The sequence below is a fragment of the Magnolia sinica genome, chromosome 17 (genome assembly GCF_029962835.1).
Source record: "Magnolia sinica isolate HGM2019 chromosome 17, MsV1, whole genome shotgun sequence".
Taxonomy (NCBI): Eukaryota; Viridiplantae; Streptophyta; class Magnoliopsida; order Magnoliales; family Magnoliaceae; genus Magnolia; species Magnolia sinica.
In genome coordinates this window covers 59,708,295-59,735,194 of record NC_080589.1, presented here as the reverse complement: position 1 = coordinate 59,735,194, position 26,900 = coordinate 59,708,295, and the positions used below count along the sequence as shown (strand labels likewise).

General features: G+C 41.5%; 2 long non-coding RNA genes across 2 annotated transcripts; both read right to left on the bottom strand.

The window, feature by feature from the left end:
- Nucleotides 1-669: 669 nt before the first annotated feature.
- LOC131231397 (uncharacterized) lies at nucleotides 670-2,348 on the bottom strand. The gene is made up of 3 exons (XR_009164343.1): nucleotides 2,113-2,348; nucleotides 1,196-1,362; nucleotides 670-1,089 (listed from the first exon to the last, which is right to left on the bottom strand). It is a non-coding gene; the product is annotated as an uncharacterized LOC131231397 (long non-coding RNA).
- Nucleotides 2,349-2,408: 60 nt separating this feature from the next.
- LOC131231926 (uncharacterized) lies at nucleotides 2,409-3,165 on the bottom strand. Its single transcript, XR_009164566.1, has 3 exons — nucleotides 2,976-3,165; nucleotides 2,775-2,822; nucleotides 2,409-2,565 (listed from the first exon to the last, which is right to left on the bottom strand). It is a non-coding gene; the product is annotated as an uncharacterized LOC131231926 (long non-coding RNA).
- Between the last annotated feature and the right edge of the window lie 23,735 nt (nucleotides 3,166-26,900).

Below are 26,900 nucleotides of genomic sequence, written 5' to 3'. Positions count from 1 at the left end.
CATATGACTGGCAAAATTAATGACTATTGAATGGTATGATCAGTGAATCAGCAGGCTCACCAAAACAACCTGATGGGGTGTACATCCAAATGGACCTTATGCAATGACTAAAGGCAGAAAAAGAAACCGTCATCCTAGATGGGACAAGCCTACCTGCCTGAATTTCCAATCTCTAACCTGCTCATGTTGATGATATTTTCTTTTTTAAGGCCTGTTTGAACTATGAACACCCTGCCAATTAGATGAATAGGTTTGTCCTACCAATATGATGTAAGCATAATCCTTGATCTGCTACAGGCCTAATCAGATGGATTGTCTTGACCATCCTTTTGCATGTGAAACATGAATGGCTCAAGTAACAGACCTCAAATTCAATCACGAGATATGTTTTCTATACATAATACAAGAAGTTTGCTAATTCCACAATGTGTGGGAGCCATACACATCCACACTCGGGAACATGTGCTACATTGTAATGCGTTTGTGATTTGAGCTTTCCATCAAGTGAGATACATTGTTTAGATCTTCCGAATTAAATCAGGCAATCCTACACCTTAGGTTGGCCACGACATATCAAAACAAATGACTGGCTAGAGGAAAAACAAGTTCAATCATCAATTTACTTTGTATGTTGCAACCCACCTAGAGTGAAATTGTCTATTTTTTTTAGGCATAAGGTATAAGCATTATTTCCCATCTTACGGAAAGCTATCTCGCACCTATGTTTCATATTTCCATATGTGCCCTTGTGTAGAATTAGCAAACCTCCATAATATATATTGTGAGTATTAATGTTCTGTATTTGATTTCAGGAATGCCCAACATGCCTTTCCTCTATGCTGGCTACAAGGAGATGGTGAGCATGCTTCTTTCCTTAGTAGTTGTTTCTTGGGATGGGTTTATCGTAACTACATGAAAATGCACTAGTAACATTTCCCATAGGCAACACACATCATCTTATTGAAGTAAAAAATCAGTAAGCAACCAAAGATTTCAAGATATATTAACATTACAGCAATTTACCTTTTAGATCCTGCCTTAAAAGGGACAAAAGGGTATTTTGCACTGCATCACGCTCCACATTTTCCTCTAACAACATGAAGAAAACAAAACTGATGTGGTAACAAATAAAGGCAGGAAAAAGAAGTTTCAGAAGAAAAAATGAATAATCAGATTACCAGCTATTCAAGATTACTAGCTATGAGGAGTTGTCCATGAACATCCACAATTTTAGAAACATACTCTAGCGAGTCCTTGCAAAGAAGAGGAAGTCCTTGAATTGCTTGTACTCTGATCATCACGAAAAAGTTCAGCCTCAATCTCATGTTTAATTTTCAAGTTATCTTCAGGAATATCCCCAACCTATAGAGACAATATTAGAAGAAAAGAAAGCTATAAATGAGTATTTGTGGAAAAGTTATAGAGATTCTGAGCAAATATCCCAAAATAGCATATAAGATGAACCTCTAATGAGTATGCTAACTAAAAATAAATAACTATAGCAGTATAAATAGAAAATAAAGAACAAAGGGAAAAACTCATGAGTTGTCCATAAATGCAAACAAAATAAAATAAAAACATGTGATTTCTTATGTTTGAGTAAAAAATAGAAGCTTTCAAACATTTTCACTAAAAAAATTATCGTGGATTTTACAAACGAATTTAGCGCTCACAGCCTCACACAGATTTCGAATGAATGGTAAATGAATTTACATCAATTCTTGAACATGTGATTGTGAGAGAAATTCAAAGGTAGAGAAAGCAAACACGGGAAACACATCTCCTGCAAATATGAACTTGAAACAAGTTCCTTCATTTCCACGTAACTTTCCATGAGGTTCTCCCATGTCTTGCTTATTGTTTCTCCTCCCACCAAACTAGATGTCTCAGTTTCTACTTCACACATTCGTCTCTCACCACAATAAACAACACCGGTGAATCGTATCTTAGCAAAGCCTCATAAGAAATACAATCTCCGAAGGATGCAAGCAAAGAAATCATTTTTTTGCAACAAACAAAAACATAACTCAGAAGCATACAAGCTTCATAAAAAAACTCAATGTCAGAAGCATGCAAGCAAAGAAATCATTTTCACAACAAACAATAACATACCTCCTTAAGTTGTAAGAGCCGGTCTCATGTGTGATGAATGCGCTCACGACCCTCAAACCACAAATCTCCAGTCTATTAAAATCAGAACAATTAAAATTAGAGTCAAACACATCCAACGTTTGTGTACTCAGCCACAATTTAACTATAAAAACATGGCTCAGTTAAGATCCATCTAAAGAGATCTTCTCACATGTTAACTGCTCATCACAGCACAAATATCAGCCATAGATGCCCATGTGAGGGGGAATTTTAAAAAAAAAATAGAACAAGGTTTTTTAGAATCCTTTACCTGGTTAAGAACAGCCTTTGCTATTTGTCGAAATTCCTTCTTCATGATTGACCTATGGTACAGATTTGCAGGATGGTTTTGGCTCTTTGTCTTCGTCGTTGCAAGCACAACAGAAAGATCTTTCCCTGCTGGCTGAATCAACACAGTCTTCTTGTTTGCTAGACCTGCAATACCACAAAGACAAATAATGCTGGCAATGTTGATGTTCTGCAAATAACACAATCCCTCTGTTACAAACATCGAGAAGTAGCAACGCTGAACACCTAAACCAATTTATTGAATTGAAACAGAACAATTTTATTTGGGACCTGTTGGTATTAAAGAAATATATAGACCAAAACAAGAGAAGCAAATGAGATACTCATTAACATACCTTGGAACTTTCTTTCGTAGTACCATTAGTCCCCTTCAATTTTGCATTCTAAACATTCAATAAATGCTCAGTCAGACATAGTGGATAACAAATACAGAATGCACACAAAAACCCACCCACGCATGCAATTAGACATGTGCGTGTGCACACACACAAAGAACAGAGAAAAGAACGAACAGTCTTAATGCCATGAGCAAATACTAGGGAAAACATTAGCAAAACCATTGGCCTTCTCTATCAGCTCATCAATTGGCAAAGCAACAATTGACTCGTCCTTGTTCTATCCTAGCAAAGCTGATGAAGGGTACATGTTGGTGCCCATTCCCAGACAGCAACCGGTTTCCTTTCCTATAGCTAGTTGATCACCTGATAGAAATCCACAAAAGAAGAATCTTTACATTTTCAACCAGTTGTATGCCTCAACCCATTTTTTCATGCCTAATGAATTTTGTTTTCAATTGGACCTTGGCAGAAAATGCTTGTAAAAGTAGATTATATGTTAGGTAAACTACAACCAGTTATAGGTCATTAGTTCCCTTTTCAATGTCCAGCCAAATAAAAGCAATCAATCATTGTGAAATAAAAAATAAAAAAACATAAATGGAATGATTGTATTGGATTATGCAATTGGACTTAAAAACTCAAAAATCCAAAACAAACCCATATCAATTCCCTAGTAATTTTGGAAGATTCTTCTTGGATAAAGTTTTAGTAGTGGCGATAATCCATTTGCAACCTAAAAATCAAAAGATGAGTATGGACTCAAATTTACAGTATGAATCGATTCATCTTACACTGAATATCATCATACAAAAAAGTTATGCCCCAAACACTTTCTTAGTTAAATGGGGACTGTTATTTTATTTACCCTCTAGCCAGCGCATATGGCCACGAATGGAAGGTTATACTAGTCTTATCAAGAAGAATTTTGTGTATCAATCTAACCATGTTGAGATGAAACACAAATCAAAGGTTTGCCAAACCATGGGCCACACTTGTATACAGGTGTTTCCAATTATGACAAGTGGGACCACTGGTTTGGTAATATAGACCATTGATGTTTTATATCCTGGAGTCAAAATTATCTTGGGGTTGTCTCCATCTATAATGGGGTGCAACAGATTAATGGCCTGGATTATGGACTATCCCACTTACTAGAATTGAAAACCCAAGTATACTCAGTTATCACTAGCATTCCTATCGTAATTATGTAGAGTTTAAAAAGTAACTCATACTCCTCATTTGTGGCACTGATGTACAGGTTTCTGCATCAAATGGTGAATCCATTGGAAATGTGCATATTTAAATTCACACTGATAGTGCAATCCCAATCAATGAGAACAAAAGGCTCAAAACAAACAATAGGGGCCTAAAGTACAATTCCACATGCAATAGGGAATAACCCAAGGAAATAAGCAAAAATAGTATTTAAGTAGCACCAGAACATGAGGCATAGAATGGAAATGCACAAAGATATTAGACTAAACTCAAAATTCAATGGGCCTTTGAATAAACCAAAGAGCATTAAAAACAAATCTCATGAAATGCACAGAGATATTAGATGAAAATGCACAGATATTAGATACAAATGCACCAAATATCATGATTAATCAGTGTAATTTCAGTACAAAATATCATGAAACTTTATGATATTTGAATTAACCAATTGGGCATCAAAAAGAAAAAAAAATGGAGAGATGAAAGAAAATAAATAGAAGAAACGGACTAGGGTTTGGACATTCAATATTTGAGAGAGAGATACCACAGAGGACAAGGGGCTGACGGGAAGAAACCCTTTGCTTTTACCTGACGTGAAGAAACGTTCTTTCCACAAGGAGAGTGGCAGCGAGATGGGAAGAAACCCTCTGCTTTTACTTGCCGGGAAGAAGCCATCCGTCCATAAGGAGAGTGGCAGCAAGATTGAGAGAGGGAGAACGAGAGAGCGAGAGTGAAAGAGAGAGGGAGAGAGAGGGTTTTTTTTTTTGATAGCCAAATCGTTTAGGGCCGGCACAGACCTATAAGCGGCGGTCCTATTAGGGGCTATGTGGGGCCACCGTGATGTATGTGGTTCATCCTCTGCATCCATTCATTTATAAATTCTATTCAACTGCATGTACTAGAAAATGAGATAGATAAAAATCCCAAGTCGACCACACCAGATGTAAACGGTAGTGGTTAATCTCCATTGTTTCAAACGGTTCAAAGGAGAACAAAGCTAAATGGGCCCCACAATGATATATTATCATATCTACACCGTTCATCAATATGGAGAGATCATTTTAGATCTTGATATAGAAAATGAGTAATTTCCAAGCCTCAAGTGGACCACACCACAATTAGCGGTGGAGACTTTGATTCTCACCATTAAAACATTCGTAGGGCCCATCGTAACGCTTACTTTCCATCCAATCTTTTCATAAGGTCACAAGGACCTGGATGAAGAGAAAAAATAGATATCATATTAATCCAAAATTTCTGACCGCTAAAAGGGTTTCAATGGCATGCGTTTAATCATCCAATGCTCTATACAGTGTGGTCCACTTGATTTTTTGAACTATCTTATTTTTTTGTCTCAAGCTAGCCTTACAACGAGCTTACTGAGTGGAAAGATGGTTTGGATATAACTCATACCTCATGATGGGTCGACCTACAGAACTTGGTGACGTCAAAACATCTATGCTATAGTAGCCAATCCGCTTCCAGGCCAATGACTTCGCCATTATTTTGGACGGTGATCATAGAGGCTTCATGGGGGCCACCATGATGGATGTGTCTTATCGACACCGTCCATTCATTTAGGCAACTATGGATATGACATGAAACAATAAATGAGTCAGATTAAAGGCTCACGTCAACCACACTACTCTGAAATAACTTTCAACAATATGCTCATAATTTTCACTGTTTACTACTGTGTGGTTGTCACCCCCGAACTTGGAAACCGGGCTCACAAACTTTCCGATCGCCGAATCCAGTGTCGACAGCCTCCGTAGTACCCAATTCTCGGCTTCCAGTGCCCATATGCCAAATTTCGATCTTGGGATCCTACAAGGAGGATTTTCAACATACATTTGTTTCATAACAAGTATAATTACAAGTTTACCCAAATCACGAAGGCAACATCATCATCACATATCCACTAATATAAACAGTTAAATACAGTGCTGAAAGGGAAATACATTTATCAAAAATTAAAACTCTAGAAAGCGGTTGCACGCTCCAAGCTCAACGCTGCTGTGACCTAACGCTGCCTGCACGCATCTATCGTGCATAAGCTTATAGAAAGCTTAAAGGGTGGTGTAAGTGTGTGCAATGCACGTGCCAAGATATAGATATCAGATTAAACGGAAATACTAGCAATCCATAAATCGTACAATATCAGAGTAATGCGAAGACATAGTAAACCAAATATCATATACTGAGGATGCAATACAATATGCAAATCCTGATGAGTCCACAAATACCGTGAGGATAATCTAGGCTATATAAGTGCAGAAATATAGCAACCCAAAATGTCATATGCCACAGATGTAATATGCAATATGTGGTGCGAATGAAATGACCAAGTTGGAGTGTGAAGTCGGGATGATAGTACGTAGTATCGCAGGCTATGGAGTCCATCACAAGGGACTTCTATCCAAACTAGTCTCATACCTAAATTTGGATAGCCAGACTCAATGTGGATACTCCTAATTTTAGGTTAGTCGTACGCCTAACCGAAATTTTAGCCATTGTGAAGGTACACATATCAAATTAGTTGTACACCACCAGCCCGAGTGGATAGTGAATGAATGAATGAATGAGTAAGATGTTGAGTATACAACTCCTACTCAATAAGTCCACATATCAACACTGTATATCTCTGGGATCATCACTGGGGTCTAGCACACTCTACATGTGATCGTCGCCCACTAGACGTGCAACCATGCTAGTGGAAGAGACCTCATTATCCGCCTGGCCAGTAGTCAGCCAATATCTACCCGGCATGTCAATAGCGGACCCATTTATGAGCTGGTCAAACTTAGCCTAGTTATGCCCCTACCCTTGGGCGGGTAAGGCCACACCCTCTTACAACCGACCACGACATAGTGGGAGATGCGGCCTACTGGTATTCAGCACTCAGGTGCTCATGTATCCACTCAGTCTAGATATTAGAGTGTCACCTAGCCACGGAGGTTTAAGGACTTTCACGTAGGGACATCTTTGGCGCTTCATGTAGAAAAAGATTTTCAGTGTTCCATCTAGCCATCCACGATATGCCTGTGGAGGCTACAACCCTAATATCGCTAGGGCGTATAATAGTCATATCACAAAATGTGAGATGCATGAGTCACACGGTCCAATCAGGCATCAATCCTGCGCATACCGTGCGCTCATATGGGATGACTCCGCCTATCAGGGAGTCCCATAAACAACCTGCCTTATGGCATATGCAATGGTCAACCACATCTCATAACAAACATGCAGATGATGCTTATAGGCATATATCATGATATTATGCTGTCACATACCTATAATCGGTATTGATAACTGGCACTGATCATCGATAATTGGCGTCGATGATCAGCATCGGCCTCGATAATCGACATAACAAAAGGCACAAGGGAAAGTCATAATATTGACATTTAATTATCATTACCCTATCAATGTGGACATTTAACCAACATTGCCCCTAAGGAGTGACCCACATAGAGCCTAAACATATAGTGGGTTCATGGCCTCCCATAAGGGCCTCATACACATCCCATTGGGCTGCACATATGGGCCACACATACATTAGCTCGGGCCTCATACACATCGTAATGGGTCTCATCAAATGGGCCGCATATATATCACATTGGGGCCTGATATCTGGGCCTTAAATACATCACAATGGGCCTCTCACCTGGGCCTTAAATACATCTCATTGGGCCTCATGCCTAGGCCCCAATTACATCACATCGGACCTCATTAAATGGGCTACTATACATCACAATGAGCCACATCTCATGGGCCTCAAATACATCACAATGGGCCACATCATATGGGTTAATATACATCACATCGGGCCTCATCATATGGGCCTCATATACATCATATCGGGTCTCATCTAAGGCCACAAACACATCAGAATGGGCCTCATATACATTAGTGGGCCATATCAATGGGCTGCACTAGTGGGCCTCATATACATCAATGGGCTGCACCAATGGGCTAATATACATCAAGTGGACCGCATTACATGGGCCGCACCAATGGGCCAATATACATCAAGTGGGCTGCACCAATGGGCCTCATATATACTCAAGTGGGCCTTACACCTACATAGTGGGCCTCCTATACAACAGTGGGCCTCTTACTTGGGCCTCAAATACATCTTAATGAGGTGGGCCTTGGAATGAGGTGGCCCCTGCTCATTCCAAATGGGCCCATCAAATAGACAACTTGGATAAAACATGTACATCACGTGGGGGCCACGTGAATAGACGGTGTGAATACAAAACACATACATCTAGGTGGGCCTATGCATCATAAGGTGGGCCTAATGGAGCAGCCCATGACCTAAGAAAAATGGATGGGTAGCCTAAATCATACATCATGGCGGGCCGCACAAATGGACGACATAGATATACAATACATACATCATGGTTCGTACCATGGCACGTCCAAATGGACGGTGCTGATGTACAACACATACATTAAGGTGGGCTTCACCCCAGAAAAATAAATGGACAACACATACACTTCAGGGGGTCGACAGGCAGAAACGGATGGACGGCGTGGAAAAACTCATACATCATGCTGGCCCACAGAGCTTACTAACGTCAGCCAGCAGCGGGACGCACGTCCCACGTGCTGTAAGATGGATGGACGACATGGTATAAAAACACATACACTATGGTGCGCCCCACACCACTCGTCCAGATGGACGGCGTGGATAAAAACATACATCATGATAGCCCACACATCACACCGTCCAAATGGACAGTGTGAATACATAATATATACATCAAGGTGGGCCCACCCCACACGTGGCATGTGTGGGTGGGTCCCACATCCCAGCAAGGGACGGACGGTGTGGATTTTAAACCACATATATATGAAGGTGGGTTCCCAAGTGGGGCCCACCATAGCATATAGTATATATGTATATCATATAATATATATATATATATATATATTTATTTTATTATTATATTTTTTATATACCAGCCATCATCAATATAACAGCCAGCACTGCTGGCCATCTAGCAAATGGATGGCCTACATTTAACAGATACAAAGGTGGGTCCACACGTGTGGAACCCACTAGCACGAGTGGATAAAGCTGATACTTATGTTTTCCTCTTCATCCAGGTTCGCTGGATGGTACCAGCAGCGCTGGACCGTCCAACCACCTGCTGGACGCCGACAAGGCAGGCCCACTTGGACAGCGGTGTGGTCCACGTGGTGAACGACATGGATAAAAAAATACATCATGGTGGGCCACAAGATGGGGAAAGAGAGATAGAGAGAGAGAGAGAGGGAGGGAGGGAGAGGGACGTGTGAAGGGGAGGGACCCCACCACTATGGGCCTCTCATATTATTACAACACATACATCAAATTAAGTCCCATCACAAGTGGGCCATCAAATTGAAAATCAACAGTAGATCACCCATTAATTCTGCTTCTTCTAGGCTCCATGGACTCCATAGCTCATTGTCTTTAACTTTAATGGAAGTTGATGGAGGTTGGAAAGCTAGGATGGGAGATCTTGGGGTAGGAAGTTGGTCACACTAGGCTCCTCTCTTTTTCTCCTTAGCTTGGACGTTTCTCTCCTTAGGGATTGCATGGAATGGAGTGAGAAATGAGAGAGAGAGAGAAGTGATATAAGGGAGAGGGATGGGTGTGATGGGTGAGTGATGCGTGTACTTGACTAGGTATGGGTTGCTTTGACTTTGGGTGAGAGAGATATGGGTGTTGTACTTGATTGATTGATAGGATTGATTTAACATTGTAGAGATTCTTTTGTACAATGTTTTCCTCAAAATAAATGCAGGCCCATCTCTTGGCCTGGGTATCTTATCGGCGCGCGAGACGCGGCGTTGGAACTGTAGGAACAATGCGGTCGTAAGGGTACAAGTCTCAGGTCAAGTCGACTTATATTTACAAAATACGACTTAGAGCCAAGCGCAAACGCTGATTACAGGTCGCGGGTTGCCAGAATTCGACTGGGAGGACCGTAGAAGCCTAGGAAATGGTTCGGTTTAGGATATGGGTCTCACGGTGGTCCATTCAAGGCTTCAATCTGCCTCCTTTTTTGGTCTCATATACTAAAATGAGAGATCAAATAGATGGACGGCTTAGATAAAACTCATACATTCCGAGGGGCCCATAGAGACCCTTATGAGACCGTCAATTTATAAAGTAGTGATGGTGAGTCGTATCCTATAGCTATGGATTAAAGCCATAGCGATATAACTACAGATTAAAGCCATAGCCATAGATATCTATAGTCCGTAGCCTTTGCTCATTATTTTGGTAGTGGAGAGGATTTCACGAACAGATTCCACGCCGCAAAACCCGTTGCAAAAAGCAGAGTCTGCGAAAAATCACTGAGAGACTTCATCCGGACCATTGATCCCATGACCGAGAAGCATAAAGCGAACAATCCGTGCTAGTGGAAGGCTCTGGCCAAGCAGAAAATGGTGGAGATAAGATCTTCCATTGAAATGGAACTTATCTCCATGACCGAGTAGGGAACAGTGATCGCTGGTTCAAAGACGTTTCACAATCCGGTCGTTGATCTGATGAGCCCAAAACAGACTATCAATCTATAGAAAACTAACATCTAGTAAGATTGAACAAATTTGATGATGAAAAACCATGAACCCACCTTGCATAAGATGCATCACACCAGCCGGTCGAGCGAAACTGTTTTCCTGTCCGTAAGATGCTAACGCACAAGGCCGACCAAACAACTCAGACACGCAAGGTTTTACGCAGGAGAATTCTAAAAACCCATAAAAGGAATCTATAAATTCCCGACTGAAAATAACGTAAGAAGAAAAAGAAGGAGAAAAAGAAAGAAAGGAAAAGAAAGAAAAGAAAGGAAAGGGAAGGCCTTGCTGGACATGGTAGCAAGGAAGAAAGAAGAAAAAGAAAGAGAAAAAGAAAGAAAAGGAAGGAAAGGGAAGAAAAAGAAAGAAAGAAAGAAAGAAAAAGAAAGAAAGGAAAGAAGAAGAAAGAGAAAGGAAAGGAAGGAAAGAGAGAGAGAGAGAGAGAGAGAGAGAGAGAGAGAGAGAGATTGTGTGTTGAGTCGACTCACCGAGTCCTCAGACTGAGTCGGGGCCAGGTTCGAGTTAATACTAAGAACCTTGGTGTGGATCATTCATCAGATGGAGTTATAGGATACATGAGTAATGTTAAATGAGGTAAATTTTGTAATTACCTAATGTCTCGATTCAAGTTTTACTGAAATAATAATTATTTAAGCCTTGTACCTAGGCCATAAATATAACCCTAGATGTAATCCTGACCATGTAAACCTTATAGATCTTATGATATAGGATAAGATTGAATGTGAAGGAGTGTGCAGGAACACCTAGAATCATATGAGGACAATTCGATTGTAAAAGTGAGTGTTTATATCCTTTACGCTTACTTGATTTAATTGATGATTATTATCCTGCCTTTTTCATGTTCACGAATTTCTAAGAGTTATCCTTTTAATTGATTTATTACCATCATTTATTTACCCTTTTTGGGAATCATGATTTAGTTTATATTCTCTATCACTGCAAGTGTTGTGTTAAATGTATCACGAATAGTGACTCAATATTTATCATGGATGTAATGTGTTACGGGTAGTGGCCCTCTTGGTCGGCACGTAGTTCCGTAGGTTGGTTGGCGTGGTACACAATCGAAGTATGTAAATCATAATTGTAGTGTTACATAACTTTTTAAGATTGAATTTCGCAAATAGTCGCTCCATGAACGCATCGTGTTACGTAAATCCCCCAATTACGTTGTGGTATCGCCTTGAGATGTTCGCATAAACTCACTTTAACGTGGGACATGCCAGTGAATATCCGTATAGTGAGAGTACGGGTCGAGCTGGATATCATGAATTGTGTTTCACATTGTGATAGTGATCACTACGTATGATGAGCCGTACACATTTTGCTAGGCATACATTCATATAGATTGTTTACGCATAGTGATATCTCTCATAGTAGTGGAGTGTGTGACGTATCAGAATCCTTACATTTGCTTTTATGAATCTCTTGAATCATTGGTAATCTTAAAGGATAATCATAACTATGAGTAGGGCATTGACCCTCTCCTAACCATATAGATGATGCAGGTGATGTACAACTTGACGATCTAGAGGACCATTTCCCTATAGAAGACTATATGGAAAGAATACGAAGATAATTTTATTATTTAATTTTATACTTCCACTAGGAACTCGATAAATGTAATAAGCTTCCCTTAAGAAGACATTTGATTAGTTATTGAATTCTGTTATTCTAATGAAATAATCAATACAGTTAATTTTATTCTTGTGAATGTAACCTTCACAAATGTATCTGAATGTGATCTAAATTTAAAAAAAAGGTACAATTTTAAAACATCCAATTTATATATTATTAACACCCGATTTTATCAGGCACAAGTAGTAAGGATCGAGATTGTGGTTGTGCATGTTATATGGGTCGTGGTTGTAATGTGACAAGGGTCGAGGTTGTCATGTGGCAAGGGTCGTGGTTGTTATGGGTCGTGGTTGTCATGTTATATCAGTCGTGGTTGTCATGTTATATGGGTTGTGGTTGTCATGAGTTGTAGTTGTCATGTTATATTTGTCGTGGTTGTCATGTTATATGGGTCGCGGTTGTTACATGTTCAATTCCTTTACTACCAAACGAAAGGATAACCATCGGTACCATATCCTAAGGCCCACGATGGGGTGATACGTTCCATCCACCTTGTCGGTCAACTCGCCGTGTGCCCAAAAAGTCCTGACTTGGATAGTGTCCACTTCTAACAAACATCATAGTGAGCCTGAAAAGTTTCAACAATGGGTGTCACTGTCACTATTATTTTTTTTCTTATATGGCCCACACGACCTCTAATTCAGGATGATATTTGGGCCCTAGCTTTAAAATGATAAGGCAAAAAGGATGGGTCGCGTGAATTATACACATACATCAATGTGGGCCCCACAAGCTGGGCCTTGGTTTTGTGGGCCCCACGTTGATGCATATGTATAATTCACGTTGCCCATCTTTTTTGCCATGTCATTTTAGGGCTAGGGCCCAAATATTAGCCTGAATCAAAGCTCATGTGGGCCACATTATAGAAAATAATTTGGACATTAGCAACCACTGTTGAAACTTTCCAGGCTCACTGTGATATTTGTTATAAGTGGACACTGCCAAGTCAAGACTTTTTGGGCCCACGGTGAGGTGGCTGATAAGGTGGATGAAACGGATCACCTCATTGTGGGCCTTAGTTTATGGGAACAATAGCTATCCTTTCATTTGGTAGTAAATGAAGTAAACATGTAACAACCGCGACCTATATAACATGATAATCACGACCTATATAACATGACAACCACGACCCATGGCAACTACGAACCATGACAACCACGGCCTATATAACATAACAACTATGACCCATGATAACCACGACACATATAACATGACTATCTCGACCCTTGCTGTTAAGTGTCAAATATTAAATATTTTTCCCTATTTATATATTGGTTTTATGAACATGATAATGGTTAATGCGTATATTTTATACATGTTTATATTACGAGGTGAGTCTAAGAGCTTGGATTGAAAAGAATGTTAGAAGAATGGATTTGATGCTCAAGAATCACTAAGGTGAGGGATGGATTTTAGAAGACTAAGATTGAAAATTTCAAGATCACAAGATTTAAGAAAACCAAGTGGAGAAAGAAGAAAGTCGGAAGTACAAAGTGCAAAAATTCACAGAATGTGAACTTCTATGTCATCAAAGGCTGGTAGATGACATCGAAGCTAGTCTTCGATGACATCGACCACCGGTAGATGACATCGAAGAATTACATAGAAATCAAGTTTTGTTGCTAGACAAATTGGATGCATTTCTCGATGACATCGAAGGCCGGTTGATGACATCAAAGCCACTAGTGTTCAATGACATCGAACACTGGTAGATGACATCGAAGAATTACATGAAAATTGAGTTTAGTTGTTGGACAAATTGGATATATTCCTCGATGACATCGAATGTTGTTCGATGACATCGAAGAATTACGTAGATTTTATGCGGACTGCATAAATTTGAGGTGGTTTTGTGAAATTAGACGGACAAGGCTATAAATATGGGTTTCTCAAGGACTTCTAGAGATATATAGGGTTACAAGGAGTAGAGCCAAATGGTGGAATAGTCTCTTAAGAGTTTTTCTTCCTCTTTATTTATTTTTAATGCTTTCTTTTAGTGTTTTAGATCCAATCATGTCTATGGTTGGTTAAACCTCTTAGCTACGGCTAAGAGGTGAAGCTTGTAGCGTGTTGGGATGATTATCTTACTTTGATTCATGTTCTTGTTGAACTCCATTGATTTGTAGTTTGATATTAAAAAAAAATATTTTCAATTTTCTATGATTTTTTGTGACTCAAATTACAATAGATGTTGTAATAGCTTTGGATATCTTCTTTTCCGGTTTTGAGATTGTGAGATTGGTAAATTCTGTTGTTCATCATCGTCTTTTGGGCATGGTAAGGTGATGGAATCCCTTTCAATCTTCACAATTCTCCTCCATTGAGAATTAGGTCAATGAATTTTCAGATTTAATTTAATTGGTTTATCTTCCAATTGGATAGGATAAGACTCAAATTTAAATTGTATCTCTTGAATCAAAGTAAGGTAACATCCTGATAGTTACAAGTGGATCCTTGGCACCCTAGTTCTCACCTTTCAATTGATAGTTTTAATCAAAATTATTACTCTCTTTTATTCTAGATTTAGATTTATATCTTCTTCTAGTTCTAGTTCTAGTTATTTTAGAATATGTACAAGTTTAGTCCCTTTGGATTCGACCTCGGTCTCACCAAGTTATTACTACATCACGACCCTACACTTGGGGTTGTGAACACTTGCTACATTACAACCATGATCCATATAACATGACAATCATGACCTTAATCTGTAGCCTTTGATCAATTTTTGGTAGTGTATGCAATGAACAAGTAATAATCCGTCCATTGGATTTAGAATTTAATTTAACTTAATGGGCTAAAAAAGAGCTATATCCAAAAAATTTATGGCACGCAAAAGGATTTTAATGGTAGGTTTTCAATTATATGGGTCGGGGTTGTTGTGGTTGTTATGTGTTAAGGGTAGGAGTTGTGATGTGTTAAGTGTAACGTCTCGAAAAAATCCGTACGAAGACCCGAGTACCACCTCAGATAGAAATCATTAAAGACCAAATCCTTTACAAATTAAACGAAGATTAATTAAGTGTTAAACTAAATCACCTGTCGAATTAGCTTGGACAACTTTTAATATGAACTGCAAGACCTAAAATGAGTAGAACCGCTAATGCTACATTACCCAAAAACTTGCTCTAAACCCAATTACTCACGGGAGCACCTTGAAACTTCCTATCGGACCCGGACCACGCGTCGAAAGTCCGATTACAACGGAACTATACGGTTGTGACCGCCTTACCGGACTTGACAACCATCTCAAAAATCAAGTCCAGATAGTATCCAGAAATGCAAAACTTTAGCCTGGAGTGAAGTGTGTGAGAAACGCGAATATCTTTAGGGAATGAACTGAAACTTAAGTGAATTGAGTCGTTCGCTTGTAGGCTAAATATAAGGATTCTGACCGTTAGATTCTGACCCAACTACACGCTCAGATCAGGAAGATTTCCCAACACATGTCGATGTACTTGTGGCCCTGATAGAGTGTCGATGACTGTTGAACTGAAACTGATCCTCTCCGGTCGATCTGTAAATCCGATCGGACCAAAAACTTAACTGGACCTAGATCCAATGTTAGGGGACTTACTTCAGACCATATGTAGAAAAGGGGCCTCCAGATGTGCTCCATTAGACCGATACAACCAACTTTTGGCTATAACCTAAGTATATCATGGCCCTGGGGCCATTCCTATCAGTTCTGGGCCTATATAAGTGCCTTAACCTACCCCTCTCTCATCCCATACGAATTTGGAAACCTAGGAGAGAGAAGAGAGTAAAGAGAGAAGGAAAGAGAGAGAAAGTGAGAGAGAAAGTGGGAGAGAGTTCCTGGGATTCGATCTCATCGCTCCACGTGCTGAATTGGTCTGTCTATGTCGCTATTCCAGTGATTCTAACTCCGTTCTTGAGTAAGCAATCCTAACCCTAATCTATTTTAGGAATTGAAATAGAGTAGACGATGAAATAGCTAACCTATTTCATGATATAAGTTGTCATTGTGTCATAGACAAAGATAAAGAGTTCAAACTGAGCTTGTTACGAGTCTACCGGCGAAAGGTGCGGACTATAAATGTTTAGGTTATGGTTTTCAAGGCTTTCAATGTCAGTAATGATTTATGACTGGCTTGATTGCTATCACATGTCCTTAGATATGTGGTTTTCCATATAGTATGCCTATATATAAACTATGTTGATTTATAATGCACTCCATGTGTTTGTTGAAATGTTTGAATAATATGGAATTTGAACTTGTGCTCGCCAGGATTATTAATTGTAAATACATGATTTTTGTGCTTGTGGGAACTCCTATGTGAAAGGATTTGCTGTAATATGTGCTTTACTAATTCATTACATATGTGTGATATGTATTGCCGAAGTGTTTAATAAAATGCTTGAATGAGGAAATGCTTGTTGAAAATGCATGTAATGAGGGCATTGAGATGGGATTCTCAATGACCTTATATATAATCACAATTTCCTTTATGTCTTACTACTACATGCTTTATGGATGAATGCCTATGTATGTTAACATGATCTCTATGTGATCGTTAAAATGCTTATATGAGATTTATATTTGAATTGGTTGCTACATGCTATTTTGACTATCAAACATGAATACTTATTGTGTTAAGAATGATTGAGGTTCGATATAGTCCAGGCAATCGGTAATGGTTTACGATCGATGGCCGAACTATTTAGCCACAATGGATACGCCCGATGAATCCGAGTCGTATGCTGTTTATCGACAGTGGTTAGGCCACGCGGAGTGCTTACGTGCTCCATGTCAACCAGCTCAATGTATGCTCGTACTAGTCGAGCTTGTCAAGCAACCTGATTGGCCTAATGTATATTCATCATGTATGGATGCTACTCTTGAATCTAAGGTACCAACTTACTAGTGAAAAAATCTGCTTAACCTTGGTACCTCGATCCGCTAAGACTCATGCGTCGGGCATGGTAGTATGAGATACCATGGTCGAGCTGTCGGCTTACGCTAGGGCAATGAGCCTCCCCGTAGTGACCAGTGAGCAACCCAAACTCGTAATCTGAATACGGTGGTATAGAACACTGTATTCGAGCTGTCAGCTTACAATCAGGTGACGAGCCCGTAGTGACCTCGAGTATACACTAGGACTACGCTTGGTAACTAGCCTTTCCGTAGTAACCTCAAGTATAAACTAGGCCTGCGTTGATGGTGACGAGCCTCTCCGTAGTAACCTAGAACTGCCTATCACATGTGATTAACTAGGATTTACGACCCTAGATGGATCATTGTTTAGGTCAATGATATAAAGGGAGGTGCCTTAGCTTCCCAATCTTGCTGTATGAATCCACTTATCTAAGAACTTGACTAATCACGCACATGCACTGCATTGCATGTGCCTTTGGCATTTGAGTTGAGCACATCGGGAGTGTTGCATACCGCGATCATGAGATGATGTCGCAGAGTGATGTAAGTGAGGGCATCCATCATTATCACATATCATCCTTGCATTAACAAGAGTACTTAAGACATGAGTGTTGTGTTGCTTTATCGTTACTGCTTGACTGAATTGATAACATGTTAACCTTTACTTTATAACTGCACTGAGTTGGTCACTCACTCCCAAGTTCTAAGATGGTGCTTTAAACACCAACCAGACCCTGTTGTAGCTGCAGATGATGGCGATGCTTACGTAGTGGAGCCGGACTTTTATGATGATGAAGAGTTCTCCTACATGCAGTTATCAGGCGGGTCTATGTAGGCCATGTTCTGATCGACAGGGATTATTGGGATGCTGACTAGATGACATTACACATTTTGTATATTTTGAGAATTTTTCATGTAATTAATTGACCTGGTAACATGATCATACTTAGGAGTCTTACAATCACTTATCTACTTTATATACTTACCATAGTCTTCTGCTTACGTAATTCAATTGTCTTTGGAGTATGATATGTGGTTATGGTATAATCCCATTCATGTTTAATGCACTAATTTGGTCAACATTTAATCATCATTATTTATGTTCCATAAGTAATCCGCTGGAACTCGGGAGTGAGGCATCTGCACGACCCTCGATTTTCAGGGTGTTACATTAAGGGTCGGGTTTGTGATGTGTTATGGGACGGATTGTTACTTGTTCATTACCTACACTATAAAAAATGGATCAATGGCTACATATTAAGGTCATGGTTGTAATGGAGTAAGGGTCGAGGTCATCATGTTATATGTGTCGTGGTTGTCATGGTTCATAGTTGTCATGTTATATGGGTCTTGGTTCTCATGTTATATGGGTTGTGGTTGTCATGTGACTTAGGTCGTGGCTCTCATGCTATATGGGTTATGGTTGTGATGGGTCGTAATTGTCATGGGTCGTAGTTGTCATGTTATATGGATCGTGATTGTCATATTACATGGTTTGCGGTTGTTACATGTTCACTTCCTTTACTACTAAATGAAATGATAATCATTGGTATCATAGTTTAAGGCCCACAATTGGGTGATCCATTCCATCCACCTTGTCGTCCAGCTCACCGGGGGCCCAAAAAGTCTTGACTTGGGTAGGGTCCACTTCTAACAAACATCATAGTGAGCCTGAAAAGTTTCAACAGTGGGTGTCACTGTCGCCATTATTTTTTATTATGTGGCCCACACAAGCTCTGATTCAAGCTGATATTTAGGTCCTAACCCTAAAATGACCAGGCAAAAAGGATGGGCAATGTGGATTATACACATACATCAATGTGGCCCCCACAAGTTGGGCCTTGCTCATGTGGGGCTCACATTTATGCATGTGTCTAATCCACGTTGCCCATCTTTTTTTTTTTTGTCATTTTGGGGCTAGGGCCCAAATATCAGCCTGAATCAGAGCTCATTATAGAAAATAATGGGGACAATGGCAACCACTGTTGAAACTTTCCAGGCTCACTGTGATGTTTGTTATAAGTAAACACTACCTAAGTCAAGACTTTTTAGAACCACGATAAGGTGGTCGATAAGGTGGATGGAACGTATCATCCCATTGTGGGCCTTAGGATATCTTACCAATGACTATCCTTTCATTTGGTAGTAAATGAAGTAAACATGTAAAAATCGTGACCCATATAACATGACAACCACGACCCATATAACATGACAACTACGACCCATGACAACCACGATCCATATAACATGACAACTACGACCCATGTAACATGACAACCACGACCCTTGCCACCTGACAACCTCGCATTACATCCACGACCCATATAACATGATAACCACGACCTCGACCCTTTCCACATTATAACGACGACCTTAATCTTTAACTTTTGATCTATTTTTGCTAGTGTAGGCAGTGAACAGGTAACAATCTTGACCATTAACACATTGCAACCTCGACCCTTAACACATCATAGCCACGGCAACCCCAACCCACATAAATTGAAAGCCTACCATTGAAAACCTTTTTGGGGCCATGATCATACTCAGGAGTTTTACAATCACTTATCTACTTGATATACTTATCACAGTCTTCCGCTTGCATAATTCAATTATCTTTGGAGTATGATATGTTGTTTTAGTATAATCCCATTCATGTTTAATGCACTAATTCAATCAACATTTAATCATCACTATTTATGTTGCGTAAGTGATGTGCTGGAACTCGGGAGTGGGGCATCTGCACGACCCCTGATTTTTAGGGGGTTACAAGTTGGTATCAGAGCATGATTTGGATTAAACTGGACCTAGGTTATGGTAACACAATGCACACTGACGTACTTTGATATAGGAGGGAGCGATAAAATGTAAAAATAGTCAAAGGATTCCCAGTTTCGCAACGAGTGAAACTAACCATTGAAATCGGACCCGTATGCACCTGTGATCATGTGAGATGATCCCAATCCTTCCCCAGGCAGACAATTGACGGGTTTAGACCATGATTAAGCCCATTCTACACTCAAATAAAACTGAAAAGCACAAATACATGCGAAAGGGGACCCGAAACGACTCAAACAAACTCGGGTACCCAAATGGTGCAAATCGAGGGGATTCAAAGTGGACTCCGCACACATACGGCACCTCGGGAGGGGAGTGGCCACTGCCCAACTACGGCGGCATCGCAACGGGTCTAGCGGACTGTGGCGGCGCTGTGCCAACTTTGGTGCACTGCGCCCAGGTTTGCCCGGGCTTGTCGAGCCGGCACGGGCCAGTCAGGCCGACGCGTCTGGAAGGCTGTGGGGCCCACCGAATCATGTGGGACCCCTTTATTCTCTCCATTTGCTTCTTTTCTTCCATTCCTCTCCCTCCAAGCTTTCCAAATCTCCTAAAATCCCATCTTTCTCTCTAAAATCTCTCTCATACTCTCACTTCTTCTTCATTTTCTTCACCATCTACACTCTTTCCCTCATCCTCCTTAAAACCTTATTTCCTACTATTCCCATCTTCCATATTTCTTACTCATTTGGGCACAAAGTCCATAGTTTTGTGTCTCACTTTTTAAAGGCCTCCAAATCCACCTTCATTATAAGGCTATTTGGTTTCCATGGCTCTTTTGGGGCTTGTAGCCACCATTTTCTCCATTTCCACACTTCTTTCCCTCATGGGAAAGAAGAGAGCTCCTACGGATGAACTCGAGCCTAGTCACCCTACCCGTCCAAGAAAGAAGGTGGGCACCGAAGCTAGCACGAGTGTCACCCAAGAGCGAAGGTCGAAGTGAGATCTTGATCCCCAACTCCCGCTCAAGAGAGTTCTACTGCCGGGCTTCGAACATGGTCGGTTTGGTGGCCATAGGCTTGTGCTTGAAGCTCATGTAGACGAAAGGCTATTTGGGCTGTATTCAATGATGGACCACCTGGTAGACACCGGTTGGGGTTGCATTTTTTAGGGCAAGTCTTATGCATATGAGAACACTGTTCAAGCCTTCTACACCCATATACGGGACCCAACGCTGGAGCCTCTGTAGTTCAAGATCCCCGTGGGAAGGCGGGAAGTAATAGTTGATGTAAATTTGGTGGCCCAAATCATGGGAATCCCGCGTGGAGAGGTGCACGCTAGCGATAAGGATCTCAAGAATGTGTGAGAAAGAGATCGCCACACGCGTTACCTTTGCTACTGATTAGCTCACTGGAAGGAAGGCCAAAGCCTCCCTTCGACGGAGTTGATAGATGATTTTCACCTGCTTCACCACATCTTCACATATAATGTGTACCCTAGGTGGGGCAACCATACCGAATGCACTCGCTTGATGGTGGATTTCCTGTATAGAGCTGGACAGGGAGACAAGCTGTGTCTGCCTACGTTCACCCTGCTACAGATAGTACAGACTGGGCACTCTGTTAGGAATGATGTCTCACTTCCATTTGACTGACTTGTGTGCAAAATTGCTTGAGAGTTCGCCTACATGCTTAACATGGATGACCTTGTGCTAATCCACTTCATTAATGAGACTATACTCAACAACATGAGGATTGGCCCTTGAAAATGTCAAGCCCGACTTGACGAGTATGGGGATGAGACAGAAAGTGAAGAGGAAGAAAGAAATGAGATTGACGAAGGAGATGAGTCAGAGGAGGGAGGTGAAGAAGGAGAGAGTGAGGAAGAAGAAGAGGAGGCCCGAGGCACTGATGAGGGCTCTCCTCCCGCTGCGCAGGGGCGCGATAGTGATCGGGGTGCTATAGAAGCCCACTAGGCTCGACTTGACGAGGGTCAGGCTGCCTTGCGACAGGAGATCACAGAGAACCGAGCTAAGCTCGAAGAGAACCGAGCCTTAATGAAGCGGAAATTCAGTAAAGTATCTCACACCCTGAGAGCTATCCTGTGCTGTCTGTAGGATAAGGGTGCACTTCCACCATCACCATATTTAGACGACTAGTCATGCATGTAGTTGTCTTTTGGTTTGTTTGTTGCTTGTTTTTTTTTCTTGCTTCTATCTATAGCCTTGATAGACTTAGTAATGTGGTAGAACGGTTTGTAGGTTTTAGTGTGTGGAACCATGCTTAGATTAGCTTGCATGCATTTCTGTCATGATTCATGTAATGCTGCATCTCATGTACTGTGACAATTTTGTTAAATGAAATGCATGAAGTTTCTTAGAGCTGTAATGCGAATGATGTGTAGTTGAGTTTGTGAACATGCTGAATCTGACCTGGGTTGCACCCTATGTTGTATAGAGGGAATGCCACCTAAGGCTACACGGAGTATGACACGTCTCACACTTGGCGACTGGTTTGACGAGGCACCTCCCCTAAGTGATAGCCAGACGGACCCTAATTTGGGCCCGGCTCATGACACTATGCCAGATTCTCAGCCGGCCCCTGGCCCCACTAATGGGCCGACACTTGTTGCACCATCGGTTCCTAAGCAAAATCGTGCATCTGCTTCGACGCCACATACACCTCAGTTGGCTCCTCCTCCAGATAGGTTGGAGCAGATGATGCCCTTGATGCAGTAGCAGCAGTTCTTAGCCACCATCGCAGGGGCCCTCGCCCAGAGCATGAGTGTGGTTCCACCTGCACCTCTTGTGCAGCCTGCTGGCAATATGAGTGCTAGTGGCCTATTTGAGCGATTCTAGCACTTTCGACCTCTTACGTTTGTGGGTACTCACAAACTCGAGGAGGCCGAGTACTGGCTTGACCACATCTCTAAGATGCTGAAGCCGCTGCACTACACTAAGGCAGAGCAGGTGGAGTTGGTCACCTACATATTTGAGAAGGAGTCCAGCTTATGGTAGGATAGCATCTTATAAACGGTTCCCATAGGATATGTGTGGATGTGGAGGCATTCTAGACGCGCTTCCACGAGAAGTATTTCCCTCTTACCTACCATAATGAGAAGGAGAGTGACTTTCGTCACCTTTGTCAAGGAGGGATGTTAGTGGCAGAGTATAAGAACAGGTTTACGGAGCTAGCCAGATATGCTCCCCTGATCTTAGCCGACCAACCGATGTGAATGCGGTGGTTTTCTGGGGGTCAGCGACCCGATATATGCTCGGAGATGTGTTGCGCTAGCATATCCAACTATGCTGAGCTAGTGGGCATGTCTCTGTGAGAGGAGCAGGATGGGGACAGGCTGTCCCGTACACATGTGCCTATGGTTCCTAGGCCGCGACTAGATTTGTCGAGCAGGCCGTTCCTCGGCAAGAGGCCCCATATAAACTCACCTCCCAGGCTTATGGCTCCATCGACACAGCTGAGGCGACGTGACATATGGTGTTCCTACTGCCAGAGGTTGGCCATGCTGACACGTACTATTTCACCAGGATGAGGGACAATGACTTACGCCTCCTCAGAGGATTAATCGTCAGATGCCACGACCTCTCTTGACTCCACCTCTACGGTTAACACCAACACATCCATCTTTCTGGCTACCTGTCATGCCTCAAACTCAGAGATCGGACTCACAGGAATCCCAATCGCCGAATCTAGTGCCGACAGCCTCCATAGTACCCCATTCTCGGCTCCCAGCACTCATACGCCAGATTCCGATCCTGCGATCCTACAAGGAGGATTTTCTAATATACATTTATCTCGTAAGAAGCATAACCACAAGTTTACTCAAATCACAAAGGCAACATCATCATTACATATCCACTAATATAAAAATTTAAATACAATGCTGAAATGGAAATATATATCTTAAAAATCAAAGCTCCAGAAGACCGCTGCATGCTCTATGGTCAATGCTGCTGCAACTTAACGCCACTTGTAGGCATCTATCGTGCATAAGCTTATAAAAAGCTTTGTGGGTGGTAAAAGTGTGTGCATAAGGTAAGTGCTAAGTAAGCAATATCAGAGAAATCAGAGAAAGTAGAAATACTGACAAGCTCATAAATCATACAATATCAGAAATACAGGCAAGTTCATAAATCATACGATATCAGAGTAATGCAAAAACATACTTATAAGCCCTTAAATACCATCAGCCTTATCCAGGCTATGCAATGCAGAAATATAATAAAAACAATATCATATACTGATGAAGTAATGTAGATCAACTATGCAATGCGGAGACATCAAGCCAAATATCAGATGCCGATGATGCAATGCAATATGCAAATCCTGATGAGTCCATGAATACCGTCAGTCATATCTAGGCTGTATAAATGCAGAAACATAGTAACCCAAAATGCCATATGTTGCGGATGTAATGCGATGTGCGGTGTGAATGGAATGACCATACTGGGGTGTGAAGTCGGGATGATAGTACGAAGTATCGAAGGCTATTGGGCCCATTACAAGGGGCTTCTATCCAAACTAGTCTCATACCTATATTTGGATAGTCAGACTCAATGTGGTAAACTCCTGACTCAGGTTAGTCGGGTGCCCGAATCGAAATTCTGGCCATTGCGAAGGCACACATAACAAATAGTTGTGCACCACCAGACCGAGTGGATAGTGAATGAATGACTAAATGAGTATGCAACTCCTGCTCAATCAGTACTGTATATCTCTGGGATTATCACCGGGGTCTAGTACACTCCAAATTGTCTACCGCCCCTACAGGCCACGTAGCCCAGCGAGTGGAAAAGACCTCACCACCCGCCTGCTATCAGTATACCAATGCCTACCACTGCTCATCGATAGCGAACCCATTTAGGATCTGGTCAAACTCAGCCTAGCTATGCCTACTCCATCAGGCGGGTAAGGCCACACCCCCTCCCAACCGACCATGACACAGTGGAAGACGCGGCTTCCTAGTATTCGGCACACGGGCGCTCATGTATCCATTCAGTCTCGACGTTGGGGCGTCCTCTGGTAGCAAGAGGGTTTAAGGATTTTCACACAGGGCCATCTATGGCAGCCCAATGCTCAATCCAAACATTTTCAGTGTCCCATCTATCCATCCACGATATGCCTGTGGAGGTTACGACCCTGATGTCACTAGGGTGTACAGCAATCACAACACACAATGCAAGATGAATGAGTTATATAATCCAGTCATGCATCAATCTTGCGCATACCATGCTTTCATGTGAGATAACCTCTACTTATCAGGGAGTCTCATAATAACCTGCCCAATGACATATGCAATGGTCATCCACATCTCATAACAAACATACAGATGATGCATATGTGCATGTATCATGATGCTATGCTGTCACATACTCATAATCAGTATCAATAATTGGCATCAATGATCGGCCTCAAAAATGTGGACATTTAACTAACATTGTCCCCAAGGAATGGCCCACATAGAGCCAAACATATAATGGGCCCATAGCCTCACACAAAGGCCTAATATACAACACAATGGGCCTTACTCAAGGGCCATATATACACAATATATGGGCCTTGCTCATAGGCCTCAAATACATGACATGTGGGCCCTACACATGGGTCTCCAATACATCAAATGAGCCATGCATCATGGGCCTAATACATATCACAATGGGCCTTACCCATAGGCCATGAATACATCACAATGGGCCCTGCCCATGGGCCTCAAATACTTCACAATGGGCCCTATCACATAGACCTCCTATTCATTACATTAGACCTTAAACACGGGCTGCATATACATCACACAGGCCAAATACACATCACAATAGGTCTCAATTACGGGTCGCATATACATCATATAGGTTTCAACAATCGGCCTTGGTAATTAAAATTAGCCTCAACAATCGAAATCGGCCTCAACAATCGGAATCGACACTCGGAATCGGCCTCGATACTCGGCCTCGACAATCGGAATCGGCCTATACAATCGACCTCGACAAATCAGAATCGGCCTCGACAATCATAATCGACCTATATAATAGGCCTCGACAAATTAGAATCGGCTATGACAATCAGGATCGATAGATAATCAGAATTGACAAATCGGTCATGTCAATCAGAATCAATAATCGGTCACGACAATCGGAATTGATCGATAATCAGAATCGGCAAATCGGTCACGTCAATCAATAATTAGAATCAACAAATTGATCACGTCAATCAGAATCGGTAATCAGTCACGATAATCAGAACGATCGATAATCAGAATTGACAAATCGGTCATGTCAATCAGAATTAACAATCGGTCACGACAATCAGAATCGATCGATAATCAAAATCAGTAAATCGGTCACGTCAATTAGAATCAGCAATCGGTCATGATGATCGACCTTGATCACTAATCGGCAATTGGTCATGATAATCGGCCTCGATCGTAAATCAGCAATCGGTCATGATAATCGAAATCGGCAAATCAGTTACGTCAATCAAAATCAGCAAATCGGTCACGTCAATCGGAATCGACAATCGAAATCAGAATTAGCCTCAACAATCGGCCTTGACATAAGGAATCGATCTCGTCAATCGAACTCAGCCTTGACAATCGGAATCGGCCTTGACAATTGGCCTCGACAATCTGCCTTGGCCTTGATAATTGGAATCGGTAATCGATAAATGGCATAAGGGAAGGTCACAATGTGGACATTAAACCATCATTGCCCATCAATGTGGACATTTAACCAACATTGCTCCCAATAAGTGGTCCACATAGGGCCGAACATATAGTGGGCCCTACACATGGGTTTATATACATCACAGTGGGTCCTGCACATAGGCCTCAAATATACATCAAGTGGCCTGCATCAATGGGCCGCACTAATGGGTTGTATATGCATCACAATGGGCCGCATGGCATGGGCCTAATACACATCTCAATGGGACGCATGACATGGGCCGCACTTACATCACATCGGGCCTCACATATGGGCCTCACATACATCA